Here is an 18624-nt window from a genome sequence, read left to right on the forward strand (position 1 = left end):
TAACATAAGAGGGCGCCGTTCGCTAAAAAAGAGATATTTCAGTTTCATCAGAGCCACAATGACCTAAACTTGAGCCTTATCACCATAATATTTGTTTTATGGGGGAGTTTTTGATGTCCTTTCCACTTACCACTTGGTAACACAGTCAGAAAGATAAGAAACTTAGACATGTGTGAGTTATTTGTTGTGAATTATTTTCTTCTTCGCACTTTCCAAATAAATACACAATCAGAATTTAATTCTTGACAAGGTATTATATGGGTATTTCAGGACAATTTGCTTAACATTTTATATACATACAATGTTTTTATCCATGATTTGACCTGTCTAGTTAGAAATACGTCCACTAAAGTGAAAATCCCATTTTTTCCCCTGGTATTTTTCAGGACTATTAGAAATTGAACAATTGTGGGAAAGTAGACTTTATGCGATGCTGGCCAGGGTTCATCGCAGGCCTTGGCTGGGACTACAAACAATCAGGCACTTCGCTCCTGCAGGGCCTGGGGCCTGGGCATTTACTTGGATGGGGAGCCCTAAGGACGACCCAGGGAAATGAGGCAGAAGTCAGAACCGAGGAACAAGATGGGATGGCAAGTCTCAGAGAGCTTTCCAGAGCTTCTCTTCGCATTTGTGCCCTTTGTGGAAGACTGGTCCTGAGGCTGCAGGTGGAGTGGCCAGTACTGACTGGCTGTGGCTGAGGGTGGAGAGGTGCAGGAGAGAGCTCAAGGCAACACAGAATGGGGAGTTTCTGGTTTTTGCCCCTAGGAAGACCAGGCAGCTGACCAGGCCAGGAGGTGCTCTGCTGTTCTCTTGGTGTGCAGACGGGGAATGGGGAGGTGGGTGGGAGGATGGGCAGAGGTTCAGGCAGGACTCCACCCATTCCTTTCTCTTCCTGGCCCTGCACTGAGCTCTGAAACATTATTTTCCTCTATGTCTGGATTTCTTTCACTCATTCCAGTTTAACTTCTGCATTCACTGTTTAAAAGTTAACTAAAGAAAAAATGTCTACTTTATATAAGATTTTCCTGTGAAGCACTCCAATTTTTCAGAGATCTGAAACATTTTGTTCCAATATTTTATTATTTCCATTGCTCTAATTTTCTTGTGTTTTTCAATTTTTAACTTTCTTAGTAATATTCTCAGTTGTTCAGTTCATTTTCAGTTTTTTTTCTTTTTCTTTTTTTTGAGACAGAGTCTCGCTCTGTTGCCCAGGCTGAAGTGCAGTGCTGTGATCTCAGCTCACTGCAAGCTCCGCTTCCTGGGTTCACGCAATTCTCCTGCCTCAGCCTCTCAAGTAGCTGGGACTACAGGCTCCCGCCACCTTGCCTGGCTAATTTTTTGTATTTTTAGTAGAGACGGAGTTTCACTGTGTTAGCCAGGGTGGTCTCGATCTCCTGACCTTGTGATCCACCTGCCTCAGCCTCCCAAAGGCTGGGATTATAGGCGTGAGCCACCGCTCCCGGCCTCAGTTTTCTTAAGTGCTGAATTGTATGACCTTTCCCTGTCGAATGATGTTAGCTCTAGCCTACAAACTGTGATAGGTAGTGTCTTCATTGTTAGTATATTCCTGTCCAAAGATGCTGGAGATGGAAGGGGTACCAACTACATGGCATTAAGTTTCACTGCCCCGTGTACTAGTGGGAGATGGTGGAAGGGCTGTGGGAGTTCAGTTCTTTGCAGTTCTCTTGCTTTTAGGTGGAATTTTGCAGGCAGTAAAACACGGCTTTGTATGGGTGAGGGAAAAGGGACAAGATGGAGGAAGGTGAACAAGATGGAGCAGTACCTGTTGCTTCCGGGTGCTTCATCACCAACTTACCCGCGCCCGGGAAAATGCAGATCAACTGAGCATGCGCCACGTGACGTCAATCTGGGAAAACCGAAACCTATCTAGCCACGCCTATGGAAACGCCCCTGTACCACCCGCGGCCCGCCCCTTTCCCTTAACAATGCATAAAAGTCCGCCGCCGGAAGGCGCCCGGGTGATTTCCTCAGAGAACCTGACCCGAGAACGCCAGCTCGACTTCCCTGGCCCCTTTTCTGCGGACCAGCGAACCTCGCGCGAGAGTGCGTGCAAATTTGCAAGTAAAAGGCTGCCACTTTCTTCACTCGTTTTGGTCTTTATTGATACTTAGTCTTTGGTTATTAATAATAGTAATAAAGAAACAAAGGCTTTTTTTTTTTTTTTCCTACAGAGAGACAAGGAGCCTTCCAGTAGTGGTTCAACACAGTTCTGCAAAACGCAACACTCTTGGTAAGTTTATCCTGTGATAGAAGGAGATGAAAACTCAGAAATGACTGCTAGCCTGGACAAGTCCAAGTCTGTGATTTGAGTGCCACAGCCTTCTAGTAAAACTATCTGGAGAGAAAAGCCCTTGATGTGCAGGTGAGGAGCAGCTGAGTGGATCTTAATGCTTTTGACAATCCTGTGGGGCATTAGGCAGGGAGTAAATACATCCTGACCTCTGTGCTTAGGGTCATGGTTCCTCTGAGACCGAAGTGTCCCTCATGTCTCTCCTCAGACCCTCCCCTTGGCTACCAGGCTATGTTCCCCTCCCTTCTCCTTCTCCCTCCTCCTCCTCTGCCGTTCTCCAATCCAGTGCTTCATGTGCATCCAAATGGAGAGGAGAGGTCTTGTTAAGAGCACCACCTCTTCTTCCACCTCCTCCAGGACTCTGTGCACCCCCCGTCCCAGCTGGCTCCCCACCAAGGGGCCCTGGGCCTCCTTTTTTTCCATCGCAGTCTGGGTTTTTCTTGCACAACTCTATCCAGGAAATGGAAGTGACTTACCTTTTGGCTTCACTCAGCCTCCATGTCACCCTAGCCGTACAAATCCTGAAACACTGCAAAGAAAAAAAGTCATAAGGTTTTGTATTTTTTCCTTGAAATATTGTTGAGTTCTATATATTTCATTTTAGGATGGATAGCTCTTTTTTATGCAAGTGATTTTATTTTCTCTCATTTTGCTTCTTGATACTAATATAAATTTCAGGTTAGATTTAGAAAATAAAGATCACTTGACTACTCCTGTTACATCACACCCTCCAGAAAATGTAGGCAGCAGAGTTTTATTTGATAAGCCAGTCCACACGATCAGGTAGTATCATCTGCGAGTGGTTTATCCCATGGAGACATTTAAAATAGAAAAACAGTTTTCCATCTGTTAATGTTTGTATCTGCCACTGTTACAAGAAAAGGGTGAAAATGACTTGATGGTCCCAGTAAATTACAGTCGAATTAAAGCATGGTCAAGGTGTGGTGGTCACATGCAGAGGGCAGTGTGTGGGGTGGGGAGTTCTGCAGGGGGTGGGGCCCCCTGTCTACTGTGCCGTCGCTGTGCAGGGCTCTGGAAGGGGGAGCCTAGCTACAGCTGCTCAGCGAGAAGGGAGACAGGCTCAGGCTGTGGCTTTTTACCTCCCCAGGAGACCTGGGTCACTGGGACCCCAGCATCTTCATCTGGAGCAACAGTTCTTCACAAAACTGTCTGTAGGCTTCACAGACCGATGCCCTTGGTAGCATCTTGTGCCAGGCCTCAGGATGGGTCTGGGTCCTTGCTCCTGGAGAAGGGAGTATGGAGGTGGCTCTTGCCAGCCTGAGATAGAGTCAGGCACGTCTCCAGGGTCGTTGTAGTTACTGAGCAGAGAGTCCTGTGTCTGAGATCCATGTGCATTAGTCTGCTGGGGCTGCCATAACAAAGGCCTGCAGACTGAGTGGCTTAAACAACAGACATTTGTTTTCTCGCAGTTCTGGAGGCTGGAGGTCCAAGGTCCAGCTGTTAGTGTTGGCAGGGTTGGTTTCTCCTGAGGCCTCTTTCCTTGGCTTGCCTTCTCTGCTTGTCCTCACATGACCTTCTCTCTGTGCATATCCCTGGTGTCTCTTTTTCTCTTTATAAGGACACCAGTCATACTGGATTAGGGATCCAGCCCTATGACCTCATTCACCCTTACTTGTGTCTTGAAGGCCCTGTCTCCAAATGCAGCCACAGAGGGGTTAGGGCATCAGCATCTCTGGGGACAGTCCTGTGTCTGCTGCAGTGCTGGTTGCAAAGAGCAGAGAGCCCGCAGCTCCCCTGGGAGAAGAAGGCGGGGGACATGATATAGGGCCAGGGTATGGAGACAAAGTGGATGGCGAGGAGAAGGGATCCAGGAGGAAGCTGCACGGTCCAGTGGGTCCTGAACATTCAGTACCAGGAGAAAATATCAACTCTACCCCAAGATTGCCAAGAACAGAGAGAAAAAGCCCACTGGATAGGTCATCATGGAGGCGTTCAGCCCGCAGCACCACTCCCGTCCCACCTTACGGAACAACAGGCTGGCTGTGACTGGAGCCCAGTCCTGAGCCTCCACCGAGCTGTCCCAGTGTTCAGGGCAGTGTGCTCCAGTGCTTGTGGGGTCAGCCCGATCACGGTGTGTACGTGCTCTGGAAATGGGAGGTTGTGAGGCCCCTGCAGCCATCAGTCAGAGAACACATGGCCGTTCAGGGCAGGCTGGCCTTAGTCACGGTCCCCACCGCTGCTCTGGTTGTTCCTCCTGCCCTGGTGACTTCCTTTTCTCAACTCCCTTAGGCACACAAGGCCCCATGCTCCCTCCATCCTTCACTAATGTCCCAGGGAAGATTAAAACATTGGTCCACATGAGCATCTAAGTGGGTGAGGCAAAGAAGTTCTTACTGTGCTCTGAGTTTCAGCTTGGTCCAAGTTACAGCTGCTGGGAATCTCATCTCATACATACCTAGAGTCATATTTTATATATATTTATACACGCCCACATGTATGGGCATGTGTGTGTGTACGTGTGTGTATACAAACTTCCTCTTTAAAATCTTCCTGGATCATTTTTAACTTTCTCTTACTTTAAAATATTCCTGGATATATCGTTGCTTAAAGTACATAAACTTGCATGAAATGATTCAATGTTTCCAAGATTCTCAAAAGGTTAAAAAAGGAAATAAACAGCTCCCATCTTTCCAGAATCTATCATTATAACTAGTCAATGTCTGGATGCGGCTTAGTTCCTGTAGCAACTTCCAGGAATGAGCAAAGTGATCACCTCCAAGGTGGTGCAGCGGCCTGTGGGGTCTAAAAGAGTTTATAGCTTGAAAACTGCTTCTGTAACAAAAGTTGTATTCATATTTGAGATGTTAAAAGGTGAGTAATTTTGCACATTTTCTGTCTGTGTTATGATAAAATGCCACTTTTGACTTTGCTGATCTCACCACTGTGAACAACGTTAGTTCTCCACGTACAATGGCATTTGCCTGCTGTGCCCTCAGACTTCATTGGCTCCGTGTCTGGGTGAGTGGGAATCATTTATGTGGGAAATTCTCCATCACAGGACAGTGAATGCACCAATGGCATCATTGTGAGGTTGGAGATTCGGGGTGATGATCTGGTTGCTCGGCACCTCCTGGCTGGCAGACAGCATGACTGTGGCCAGCAGGTAGCAGCACTCATCAGGGGCAGCAGGGATGGGCCCAGGTGTTTCTAATGAGAATTTGCTGTGAATGAAACACATTAGGCAGCAGTCCCAATTCAGGATGGTTGCACTTATTATATTTCTATATGGAAGTGTTTATTTAACACCACATTTGTTGGAAATCACACATATCTCAAAGCCTGTGTAGGATCCAAGTTTATTAACAAAGAGCCACTTCTAGAAAGTTGTTCTGTTTTTACTAAATCCTCTTAAATTGATCATATTTTAGATAAATTGTTTATTTGAAAACTTTCCTCTATGACCTAAAATTGGGATTGAGTCTGAGCTGACAAATAAATATGATTACAACTGTTCAGTAGATTGAAAATAGAATTAAATTTTTTCCTTAGTTTTGGCTACTTTGCATGAAAATGCTAGTTGTATTTGCATATAAAGGAAGACTAATTACCAAGACCGGAACCTAAAATTATATTTTCCTGAGTTTAGCAAGCTGAATTGCTTATTAACATCAACAAAAATGGGTGTTTCTTTCAAAAAAAAAAACCAGTCATGAGAGTGGTTCTTGGAACAACAAGCATAGAGATTGTCTGCAGAGGATCTCTGACAGGCGTTGCATATCATGAGCAGAGATACTGTCTGCAGAGGGTCTCCTGGGGGTGTTTAATGCCATACGCATAGATGTGTCTGTACAAGGTCTTTTAGGGATGCTTAATACCATATCCAAGTTTGCTTCTGAGGTCATGATCAGTGGAAAATAGTGGAAAGTCCATTTGAAAATTGTATTAGCTTCCAGTGGCTGCTGTAAGAAACTACCACAAACATGGTGGCTACGACAACAGCTTTAAGGTTTCTGGAATCTAGAAGTCCAAATCAATGTCACGGGGCTGAAATGAATCTCAGCAGAGGCTTGCTCACCTGGAGGCTGAAGGGGGAATGTGTGCCTTGTCCCTTCCAGCTTCTGGTGGCTGCTGCTATTCTCTGGCATGTGGCAACCCCGCGCCAACCCCTGCCTGCCTTGTCCATGGCTTTCTCCTCTTCCTGTCAACTCTCCGTCTGCCTCTCGGTGAGAAGGACACCATGAGTGTATTTAGAGCCCACCTGGATAATTCAGAATAACCTTCTCAACTCAAGATCCTTACACACAATTACCAAGTCCTTTTTCCTGCCTAAGGTGATATTCACACGTTCTAGGGATCAGGGCATGGATTTCCTTTGGGGGCCATTATTCAACTTTCTACAAAAATTCAAACTGTCTGGTAAAATTGAACTAAAGCAAGTGGGAGGGTGTGTCCATGTCAAACCCCAAATTCTGGGAACTCAGAAGCCTTGAAACAGGAATCCCTCTAGAATTTCAAGCGCAGGTCAGAGCAGACCCTTAGATAACCTGCTGATACCTGGGATGGGCAGCCTTCCCCATGCCCAGGAGTGAGCAGGTCCTGGGAAAGATGGGCTGATTCTGCAGCCAGGAATGTAATGAGTTTCACTGAGGCATTTCAGGGAGCTTTGATAACACTGCTTCCAGTAGTCCTGGGATTCAAACCCTGGATGAAATTTCCTTGAGTGGTTTTATGTTGGATCAATTGGCATTTCTTTATGTGGCAACTTCGGAGAATCTTTGAGAGTCTCTGAAGCCATTTCGTAATTCATAGGCACGGCCTTGGGCACTATGCTGTTTTGTGGTGACTAAGTCATTTGTCTAAAGATAAATATTAATATTGAATGAGAAGAAATGCAATTTTTAAAGGGATCTAGAAAAAATAAATTGAAAACTCAAACAATTCAGGATATTAAAAAGTCCGTCTTATTGGTACAAAATGCTAATTAACTTTTATTACAATGAATACTTGCAGTTGTGGAAGATAGTTTGATTTTCTTAAACTGTTTTTACTTTTTAACTGCTATATAATTAAAAGGGATTAAAATTATTATTTTTAGTCCTATGTCTTAATTTGTTCATTTTTTATTTGCTATGTCAATTGGTGTAGTTTGTAAAATGTTTCATCGTGTTATGCATATGTTTTTAATGATCCATTTCTCTATGTTGATAAAAGTGTGCTTTATGCTCATATGAAGGATGAAGAGCACAGGGAAAAAACTTTACTTTACACCCAAATCATTATTATGTGATGATGCGTTTCTAACAAGGGATGTGTTACCTGGCCTTTAACCAGTCCTCCTGATTGTCAAGAAACTGGTATTATTAGGCTGTTTCCTGTTCTTCATTCTGTGGCCAGCTAGCATAGCTTCTTCTATACTAGTGGCTTAAATACATTTTGATGACAGAATTGGCTTAGTACCTAGCAGAGAGAAAAGTCATGCAAGTTATTTATGTAAATTGATCTTTCAGGAACCATCTATAGATTTAGAGGGTAACACCATTCAGGGAACCACTGTGATATTGCTTAGAACCACGAAACTTTAAACTAGAAGACTCCTAAGACAGTATGTCTTCCAAATGTGTCATTGATAGTGTGAAAATCAAAGACTGCTTTTCCAGTCACATAGCTAATGAATGGAAGAAGCCATTCTAGAATTCAGGTTTCTTAGCGCATTCATGGTTCTCTGTCTTTACCCTAAATTTTATTTTTAGGGTGGAGGAGTGTTTCTTAAGCACTGGGCCAGGGCGCTCTGGTGTATCCTAGATCATTCACAGGACTGTCGCCTGATTTACATCACTTGTGAATGAATTTATATTGCTCCAGTCAGAGAAATACTCTTCAGTAGTGTCTATCGGGAGGAATTTGAGCTGAGCTGTTGTGGGGAATGACGTGGAGTCAGGCAGGCTTGCTGTGAGAGTAGTAGCATTTCCAGCTCATGCCCAGGAGAGCTTGGGTTTAGTCAGGACAAGCTGAGATGAGCAGAAATGAGTTTTGGTCAAACAGTGGCGCCTGGATGAAGGGGGCCCAATGGGAAGGTGATGATGGCTTTGTTCTTCTGGGCACTGTTATGTTGTTGGGATGACAGCATCATGATTCTTGATGATTTGTTTGGGGTTGTTGTGAGTTGTTTGGGCCTTTCTAGTGTGCCACCAAAGATTCTGATGTTTGAAAATGTGATAAGAAGACGAACCAGAGAACCACTGAGTGAGATAGTTGGGCTGCGATGACCACTCAGACAGCTTCCTGTGCTGGCAGCCTATGAGTTTATGATTCCTAGGTGTGTCAGGAGGGACTATGGGGGCAATGTAAATGGAAATGTGTTAATTACAGTGCTTGATTATTTAACTGGCTCTCCAATTCCCTCAGTGTATTAGAAAACAAAGCTTTATATACTATGCACATCATTTCAATGGACAGTGTCAGTGATAGTTAATGCTAAAACCCACGTAGTCAGGTTGTGGCAGATTCAGCTGTTTGCAATAGGTTCCAAATTTTGATGTAATGGATTCATTAAAGGAGGATATGTGAGCTTCTCTGTTGGGTGAGTCTGACCTCAAGTGGCCTGATGAGCAGTTCTTCCTCGGATGAATGTCATCCCTCAACAGCAATCATGTTAATGACTTATTGAAGGAACAATGGCTCCATTGTAACAGGAGTTTTTAGGGAAACACTCACAAGAAAGGCTTGTTTGAGCCAACATGTTGAACTTACTCCTTCTGAGAGGCTCTTCACTAATTAACTAAGTGAATTTGGAAAAGTGCATCCAAGTTTCCTCCTTTGGAAAATAAGGCTTTTGGCAGAGATGCGTTCCAAGGTAAGTGTTGGCGCTAACATTACGTTGTTCAACGAGATCGTGGTGGCTTCACGAAAAATGTTGCCTTCAGCCCTAGCAGACAGTTCCTGAAAAGAAGAAAATCGGATGAATCTTTTTTTTTGTGAGGGCGGTGGTGGGGTTGGCTCTTGAACAACCGATTCTTTCATCCTTTCAATCCTAAAAACAAAACAAAACAAACCCCAATAAAAGTCACACTATACCTTTCAGGGAATGTTTATATTTCAGCTGGAGTAGTACTTATGAACGTCAGATTAGAAAAATGCTTAATACCAACAGTTACTAGCTTCACGCTGCACATGCTTTTTATAAAGCTCCCTCCGCCTAGGTCGCCCTTTGCGCTTCTCATTCCAAATGTTGCATGTTAGTGTTTTCTCCCGTTTCTCATGGTCCCACCTTCGACCATCTTAGAACCTCCAATTGGACTTACAGGATTGAATTTCTCCGGCAAGCTTGATGTTGATGTAAGTTGGTCTAGATATTTCTCATGCCGTTATTCTTTGCCATTGGGCTTGTAACTTTTCTTTAATTGCATACGTTCACTGATATGGTTTGGATATTTGTCCCCTCTGAATCTCATGTTGAGATGTAACCCCCAGTGTTGGAGGTGGGGCCTGGTGGGAGGTGTTTGGATCATGCAGACGGATCCCTCATGAATGGCTTGGGCCAGCTCCTTGGTGATGAGTGAGTTCTCCGATTTCATACGAGATCTGGTTGTTTAAAAGTGTGTGGCTCCTCCCCCATCTCGCTCTTGCTCCCGCTCTCGTCATGTGACCCGCCTGCTTTCTCGTTGCCTTCTGCCATGAGTAAAAGCCTCACTAGAAGTCAAGCAGGTGCTGCCACTATGCCTCCTGTACAGCCAGCAGACCATGAAACAACTACACCTCTTTTCTTTGTAAATTACCCAGCCTCAGACGTTCCTTTACGACACAAAAACAGCCTAATACACCCACTCCCAATCCCATGTAAGGATGATGTACGTGTCCTGTTATGAAGAAAGAGACAGCAGCAGCATGGTTTTGTAAGGCCCAAGGAAGTGACCTCTTCTGTGACAGCGAGGCCTAGTGGGAATCTTGGCCCTCACTTTTCTGTGAGGAAATGCTCCGGGTGGAGTGTCATTGCTAAAACTCTGCCTGCCACCCCAGTGAACCCGAGTGCTGAGAGCCTTCGGTGGCAGCACTGCTGTGAGTGGGTAGCTGCTTGCTGCAGGAGGCCAGTGGTCAGGGCAGTTTTGGTGCTGGGAAAAAAGATGTTTGAGACCCAACCCTGCCACCTCCTGGCTGTGGGAAGTCATTTAATTTTTGTGAGCTTTAGCTTCCTCCCCTGTAAGGAGGAGTTAATAATGTTTCAGACCTCGTAGAACTGTTAGGAGGATGAAATGAGATAACAGAGGACAAACAGCAGCCTGGAGCCTAGGACAGAGTAAGCACTGACAAGCACAGCTATCGTTATTCCTGAAGGTCTAGATTTTGGGTTCTTAGATCTCTTCAGGGGAAACTGAGTTGCCCTGCAGTCCACAGCACAGGTGCGCAGCTTTTTCCTTTGGTTACTCAAAGGAAAAAACCCCAACTGTAAATCTGTCACATTTTCTGTTGATGCAATAGTTTTAGATATTTAAATATTCATGTGTTTGGCAAATGCATTAGGGTCAGAGTGATAAATGTGAAACATATAGATGGTTATCGGAGACATTAAAGGGAGACAGATGGTCTTTTGGGCACCAGGGATTGGCTGAGTATGTATTAGTAATTCAGACTGTAACATGTCATTTAGTTTTAAGCCATTTTTCGTTCCTTTCTCTATAGGCTGCAACACTAGGTGTGCTGTATTGACGAGAGCAAAGTATAACACAGATCAATATGATGAATTTTAAAGGGAACTGGAAGTACATAGGATGTATACCTTTAAACATTTGATTTTTCTTGTAACGGGAAGTAGCTTTATTATTTCAGTTATAGGTCAGCGATATAAACATTATACAAGCAATTCGTTTTTGTGTGAAAAAATTTTTGGAATATAGAGATAAGAAGAAAAATATTTTCTGTAGTTTTTCCACTCCAACACATCACTTAAAATGTTTTGTTGCTTTTTTCTCCAATATAACATTTCTTCCACATATAAGGTTTTTCTGTTCTCTGTTATAGTGATATTGTATGCTTTATTGATTTTCTAATTCTCTTCCTTTTCACCTATTGTTATGCCATAAACATTTGAAGCCCACTTTAATCTTAGTAAATAATAATAATTATGGCTAACATTTATTGAGTGCTTACTATCAGACACTAACCAATTGCATGAATTAATACCTTTCCTCCTTACAACAACCCTACCAGGCAGATCTATTACTAGTCTCATGTTACAGACAAGAAGACAGAAGCCCAGAGAAGTTTCAAGAACTTGCCCATATCATAGACAAGCGCACACGAGAGAGTGAGAATTAGCACCTGGACAATCTGGATCCTGAGTTCGATTCTAACAACTGCTCTAAATCACTCTCAAACAAATTATTAATGTTACGAGGCAGTACTTATTTTAAGCAGAGGCACTGACAGTTTTCGCATCTAATCTTGCCTATTAATGTGGATATACCCATCACCTTGTAAAGTGCATAACTCATAACAAGAACTCGCTGCATGTTTTTTTTTTTTGAATGAATGAATGAATTTCTAATTTGGATACAAGACATGAGCAAAATGCCATAGTAGATAAATATGTTGCATTGACTCAGTGCAATGTAAGTGAGGTAGAAAGTGTTTTCCAAAAATGGTGGCAAAAATGTTTCCCATCCTACTTGCCCTACCAGAACCTCGCCACTCCCCATCAAATGTTGAGTCCATGGCTGCTCTCCTTGAATCTTAGTGGCTCTTTGTAAGTCAGCCTCAGCTAATTAAGAGTGAGATAATTGATGCCGGACCTCTGAGGCTAGGTCAAAACTGAGGAAACAGCTTCTGTCCCACTCTCACGTGGGATGCTTGATCTTGGAACTCAGCCAGATTCTGGGTGGGAGCCAAGGAGCTGTGTGGAGGGGCCTTGGGGATGGGTGTTCCAGCCCACAGCTGCTGTCAGTCTCCAGACAGGTGAACACTGAGTCTTCAGATGACCTCAGCCCCAGGAGCTGCCCCTACTGATGCCACATGCAGCAGAAATGAGCCAGTCCCTCTGAACCCAACCCAAATGCAGATTCATGAGGTCCATGAAGGCTTCCTCTTGCTTACGCCACTGGGTTTGGCGTTGCTTGTTATGTAGTAATAGGTAGCTAGGATATGAGACTCACTGTTCATATTTATACCTTTTAAGAATCACTTGGCTAAATCGGTAGTTGGAAACCAATTTGTGGATTAAAACAGCATTGATTTATTTGTAAAATTCTAGTGTTTTATTTAGACTTTTACTATCACCTGCAGAAGTAGATACATTCTCTGATAGATAATTGTCTACTTTCCGCTAGACACTTATCAATGTTTTAACTTCTAGGACGAATTTACTTTTATTTTAAAAGAAATTTAGACGTGTGTGTGTGTGTGTGTGTGTGTGTGTGCATAAGTTGTTCAAGATCTAAGTATCATGATCATCTCATTATCTTTTCACTTAAAAGGACCAAACCCATAAAAAGTGACAGAAATAAAAATAGCAACAAATAAACATAAATGGAAAATTTTGACCCTGAAATCTCAGAGGTTTGCTTTGTAATAATTGAAAAAAGAAAATCAAAGAGAATTTTATTTACTAATTTTATAGCTAGGCTGATTTAGGACTTGCTAGAAAAGTAGAAATATTATACTTTATTGATTTATGACTCCAGTTTTTCAAATTGTATCTTTAGTTATTTTAAATGTAAATTTATCGTGCCCTGATCTTGAGAAGGATTGTATGTAAAGTTGCTCGGAATCTTTACATGCATCATCCCAATTAATTCTCACATAATCCCCTGACGTAGTACTAACATCATTCCATTTTCTTTTTTTTTTGTTTGAGACGGAGTCTCGCTCTGTCGCCCAGGCTGGAGTGCAGTGGCCAGATCTCAGCTCACTGCAAGCTCCACTTCCCGGGTTTACGCCATTCTCCTGCCTCAGCCTCCCAAGTAGCTGGGACTACAGGTGCCCGCAACCACGCCCGGCTAGATTTTTGTATTTTTTAGTAGAGACGGGGTTTCACCGTGTTAGCCAGGATGGTCTCGATCTCCTGACCTCGTGATCCGCCCGTCTCGGCCTCCCAAAGTGCTGGGATTACAGGCTTGAGCCACCGCACTTGGCCCATCATTCCATTTTCATAGAAGAGGACACTGAGGTTCATAGAAGTACAGTCATATACTGCCTAACAAGGCTCTGGTCAGTGACAGACCTGGTTTGGGATGGTGGGCTCATAAGATTATGATGGAGCTGGATGAGCACTAATCATCTAGTGACATTGTAGCCTTTGTATGTCACAGTGCAATACATTATTCATGTGTTTGTGCTGGTGCTGGTATAAACACACCTACTCTGCTGCCGGTGGTACAACAGTATAGCACACAATGTAAGGTACGATATATAATACTTAATAATGAAAATAAGCAACTACATTACTAGTTTATGTGTTTACTATACTTTTTATTATTATTTTAGAATGTACTGTTTCTACTTATTAAAAAAAGTTAACTATAAAGCAGCCTCAGGCAGATCCCTCAGGAGGTATCCAGAAGGCACTGTTATCCCAGGAGATGGCAGATCCTTGCGTGTTATTGCTGTTCACTATTGCTAATGCAATAACTTTCTTCAAAGCTGCATTGGATGAATTAAAACCAGAAATTGTAAATGCCTGCTGGAGGAACTTATGGAGTGAAGCCATGAATGATTTTAAAGGCTTCTCTGGGATCAGTGGAGAAGTTAGGAAAATCATTCATGCAGCAAGACAGATTGGTGGAGAAGGGTTGCTGACATGCTCGCTGAAGTGGCAGAAGATATTGAAGGCCATCAAGAAGGGCTAACAAATGAGGAACTGGAAGAACTTGTTGAATCGTCTGCGGAGAAAGATGAAGACATGAAGCAGAACCAGCAACATGGACATAATTGAAATGTGCTGCAGTGTTTCAAATTGCACAGACATTAAAAAACCAAATTATGGAATATCTTAGGATGGAATGCAGTGTTAAAATTACTCGTATTCTCACCGAAGAATTACAGCCTCTGCAGCAACAGTTTGATTAAAAGAAAGAAAACAACTGATTGCAGTGTTCTTCCAGCAGGTCTTGGCAAAAAACACAACACAACAAAAAACAAACAAAAAAAACCCCCTTCAATTCTCAAGGATCCCCAAACATCAGCATTGTCTGCTCCTGACACCCAGCAAAAAATATATTGTCATGGCACGATGCTCTGGGGTCACGTGAAGCGGGTGATCTTCCCCCGATGTATCATCAGGAGGGCAGTAGTAGCCAAACGGTATGTCAAAATGTCTACATCATTTGCCTCACTTCATGTCATCCCATAGTCACTGTGTCATCTCACATTGCCACAGGAAGTGCAGTACAGTAAGGTATTTTGAGAGAGAGATGGAGACCACAATCACATGACTTTTATTATAGCCTATTGTCTTAATTGTTCTATTTTATTAGTAGATATGGTTGTTAATTACATATGGTGCCCAGTTTACAAATTAAGCTATATTTCCAGTATGTATGTATGTATAGTTAAAAGAATAGCATATATAGGGTTGTTTATTATCTGCATTAGGCATTCACTGGGGGTCTTGGCACTATTCCCTGCAGATAAGGGGGAAGGAACTACTACACACATTTGGAGAGATACATTTTCTTCCATAAATCCACAGAAAATCGAGATGTTCATTGTTGAAATACCTTAAGGGCTCGCGGGACATCAGTAAAGAACATACAGCCAGCGGCACATTTTGGTGAGCCTATGGAGAGAGATATTCCCTACCTCCAAGCTGTCTGGCCCTTTGTCGGGGTGAGGGGGCAGACTTCCAAGGGCAACAAGGACTTCCTGGAGCTCCTAAATGCAAAGCTCATTTGCTTTTTATCACAAAATGTGGTCCAAAAAACAGAGTTCTTATGACATGAATGCTATTGTCCTAACTCTTTGGGAGAAAAATCTGTTTTTCAAAATACTGCACAAAAGACTTTCTAGGAAACCATTGCGAGGTTTTAGTTGCTGTAATTAAGAGGTTTCAAACTTTTGTGTAGAATGTCCTTTAAACCATTGAGCACCCCAAGTGTTCATGGTAAAAAGAATCTTACAGTTAAATGAAATTGGTGCTGATATGGAGACACTGAAAATGGGCGCACTTTTGTGTATAAGTTGAATGCCCATTTAAGCCTGTAAAGGAAACACTTACTCTAAATATCCTCTCTTCCTCACACATGTTGTCATAACATAAATTGCTGTCAAGATCATGTGTCTCCACCCAACCCCATCAAACAAAAAAAAAAGGCCTGCTCCTGAAAACCCTGCCTTCGTTGCTAAATCTCTGTGTTAAATAAAGGAGTGTAGAGCGATTTATACTAGGTGCTGTGATGCATTTCTAAGTCCCTTTCTCACCTGCTTCGCATAGCTCTTGTTGTGCAGTACCACATATCTCCTGTAGATGGCTCTACTTCCCTATTAGCTCCCTCTATCCAGAAGCGGCTGCTAGTCTTTAAGCTCCTATTAGTAGTTCTGTTGGAGTTTGAATCAGGGACTGTGAAATGTAGTTCCAAACCTCACTGACCTAAGTGATAGTGGACACTGTTTATGTAGAAGGGAAAGCCATGAAACATTTAAATAAGGGGAGGCTGGAAAGGTCCACTTGGTGGGATGTCCTGATGGGTGGCATGGTTTAGCCTCAGCAGAGATGCACCGAGGTGCACTAACTTTGGGCAACTCTGTAGAGTCTTTGCAGCATCACAAAGCATTTTAGCATTTGGAAAAGTTCAGCGAAGTTCTGTAGAAAAAAACCGTGTTGATTTGCAAGCATTTTTTTTAGAGATTCTATATACTAATTTTAACTATCAATACACATTTTTTTTTCTTTTGCCTTCTGCTTCTTGTGACTGTTCCTGTCAGAAGCATTCTCCTTGACTTCATCTAGTATCTTTATACTGTAAGTTTAGGGATCAAAACTACAGTATGGTAGCCACGGCTGATTTTATAAATAAAACTTTTTGGAACACAGCCACCCGCGTTTGTTGACCTGTCATCCCTGGGTGCTGCTTCTGTGCTACAAGGGTAGAGTCGAATGGTTGTGACACAGAAGGTGTGACTTGCAAAACCAAAAATATTTACTATCTGGCCCTGCAGGGCTGGGCGGGGTCAGGGGCAGCTCCATGGTGTTCCGAACCGCATTTAGCAGCAAGGTCTTCACCTTGGTGCTGTGGGTGAGGTCGAGGCGTGTGGCCCTGGAAGTTGCTTCGGGTGTCCTTCTCAGGCCCCTCCGAGTCCGAGTTGCTCTCAGAGGAGGGGGTGAGGGCAGCGGGCACAGGGGTTCCTTGTTCTCAGCATAGACATCAGCGCCAGCCTTCAGAAGGAGGAGGGTGAGGGTCGGGGATCCCAGACCAGCTGCCAGGTGCACTTTGTGTTTCCCACAAAGGTGCGAGCGTTCACGTTGGCCCGGAGCTTGGTGACCAGATGGGTGACCAACCCCAGCTCCTCCATCTCTGTGGCTAGATGCAAGGCTGTTCAGCTCCCCTGCTGCTCTGTGGCCTCTACCTCAGCCCCGCTGTGCACCAGCAGATCCAGGCACTCAGGACTTTGGGCTCAGACCACCAGGTGTACTGGATACAGTCCGTCAAAGTCAGGCATGTGCAACAGCTGGGGCACAGCGGGAGCTCCACTCCAAAGCAGTGCACACAGCAACTCTGAGGCACTAGCGCCTGCCTGCAGTGCCAGGTGCATGACTGAGTCTTCACGCCGATCAGCAGTGCCGGGTCTGCACCCACCTGTAGTCGAAACCTCACCACCCTTGTCTGCCCAGTGATCACCACCAGGTGCAGGGGCTTCTGGTGCAAGTGGTTGGTGAGGTTGACAACGCCGAGGTGCTTGGCGTGGTAGATGATGTGGGCTATCTGCTCCATGACACTGGTCGGCCTGTGGATGATGGCCAGGTGCAGTAGCATGTCTCTGTTCTCATCTGCACTGTCAGCGGGTGGTGCCGTCCCACCAGCAGGGCTCTGTGGTGACACAGTAGTGGAGTAGAGCCTGGGCGCTTGCGGCACCAGGACAAGCAGGCACGTATTGTACTCTCAGGCTCGCTACAGCATCTCCAAGGCTTGCGGCTCTCACACTGGGGGTGGGGGGTTGGGGTGGTCCTGGAGGGGGCGCTCAGCTCTGTGGCTTTCTCCTTGGAGTTCATTCCAGGCACCGAATGCCAGGCTCTTTATGCTACCCCTGCCCCAACAACAGGACTCCATTGCCGGCCGCCAGGAGGTGGCTAAGGCAGGAAGTCACCCTGTGGCGGTGGCAAACACGTCATCCGGGAGGCTGCTGAGTGTCCCAGTGAGGAGTCAGTGGAGCCCTGGGGCACGGTGGGTGGCACACTCCAGAGAGCCCCGCCCACTCTGGGGAGACCTGCCTACCAGCCTGGGGTATATCCGCCTGAGCATGGCTCAGGGCTGTTTCTCTGCTGAGGCCCTTGCTAAGGAGGAAAAGCAAAGTGACGCAGCGGGTTACCTCCAGTCTGGCCGCACCCGAGCCTTACAAATGCCCTTCCGTGAGACTTGAGCACACATTTATCATGATCAGCAAGGCCAGGTTCAAGGAGGACAGTGGATTTTCGTCTACCAGTCCTTGTCTGCCATAGACCTCCTAAACTGGAAACAACATGCTCTCTCCTATACGGAAAAGCCTCAAACCCTCATAGACTTGATGAGGTCCGTTTTTCTGACCCATAACCCCACCTGGTCAGACTGTCAACAGCTCCTTTTAACTCTATTCAACACAGAGGAGCACAGGAGAGTGACTCAAGCAGCCCTCCAATGGCAAGAGAACACTATGCCAGATGATACAAATGATGTCCGGCATTATGCCCAGGAGTGCTTCCCAGAGATAGACTCCAACTGGGACCTTAACGACGCAGAGGAGCATCAGCATCTGCAAAGCTTATCAGGGGGCACTTCTAAATGGGATAAGAAGTGGAAAGAAAGCAATGAATATAGGAAAGATTTTAGAGGTGCTCCAAAAGACTGATGAGAACCCCAGTTGGTTTTATGAGAGGCTGTGAGTCATACCAGCTCTATACTCCATTTGATCCAGAGGCTGCTGAAAATCAGCGCATGGTGAAGACATCATTTCTTAGCCAGGTGCAGGGTGCCAGGAAGCGGAAACTTCAGAGACTGGAAGGTTTCTCAGGCGTGAATGCTACTCAGCTTATAGAGGTGGCTCCTAAGGTGTATGTTAACCATGAACAAGAGGAAAAGAAGGAAACTGAGCGGAGGCTTAAGGAAAAAGCTGAGCTGTTAGTGGCTGCCCTGGTTGAAAGAGAGACTGGCATTGTGAGGGGGCATGGACAT

At 44.6% G+C, this 18624-nt stretch overlaps 1 pseudogene across 1 annotated transcript; it reads right to left on the reverse strand.

Moving 5' to 3' along the window:
* Window positions 1-367: 367 nt before the first annotated feature.
* Window positions 368-17289, reverse strand: LOC105507909 (annotated as a pseudogene). The gene is made up of 2 exons (XR_001001177.1): window positions 16458-17289; window positions 368-388 (listed from the first exon to the last, which is right to left on the reverse strand). The product of XR_001001177.1 is annotated as a nuclear factor NF-kappa-B p100 subunit-like (transcript).
* Window positions 17290-18624: the final 1335 nt, after the last annotated feature.

The sequence above is a fragment of the Colobus angolensis genome, unplaced genomic scaffold, assembly GCF_000951035.1.
Source record: "Colobus angolensis palliatus isolate OR3802 unplaced genomic scaffold, Cang.pa_1.0 Scaffold155, whole genome shotgun sequence".
Lineage (NCBI taxonomy): Eukaryota > Metazoa > Chordata > Mammalia > Primates > Cercopithecidae > Colobus > Colobus angolensis.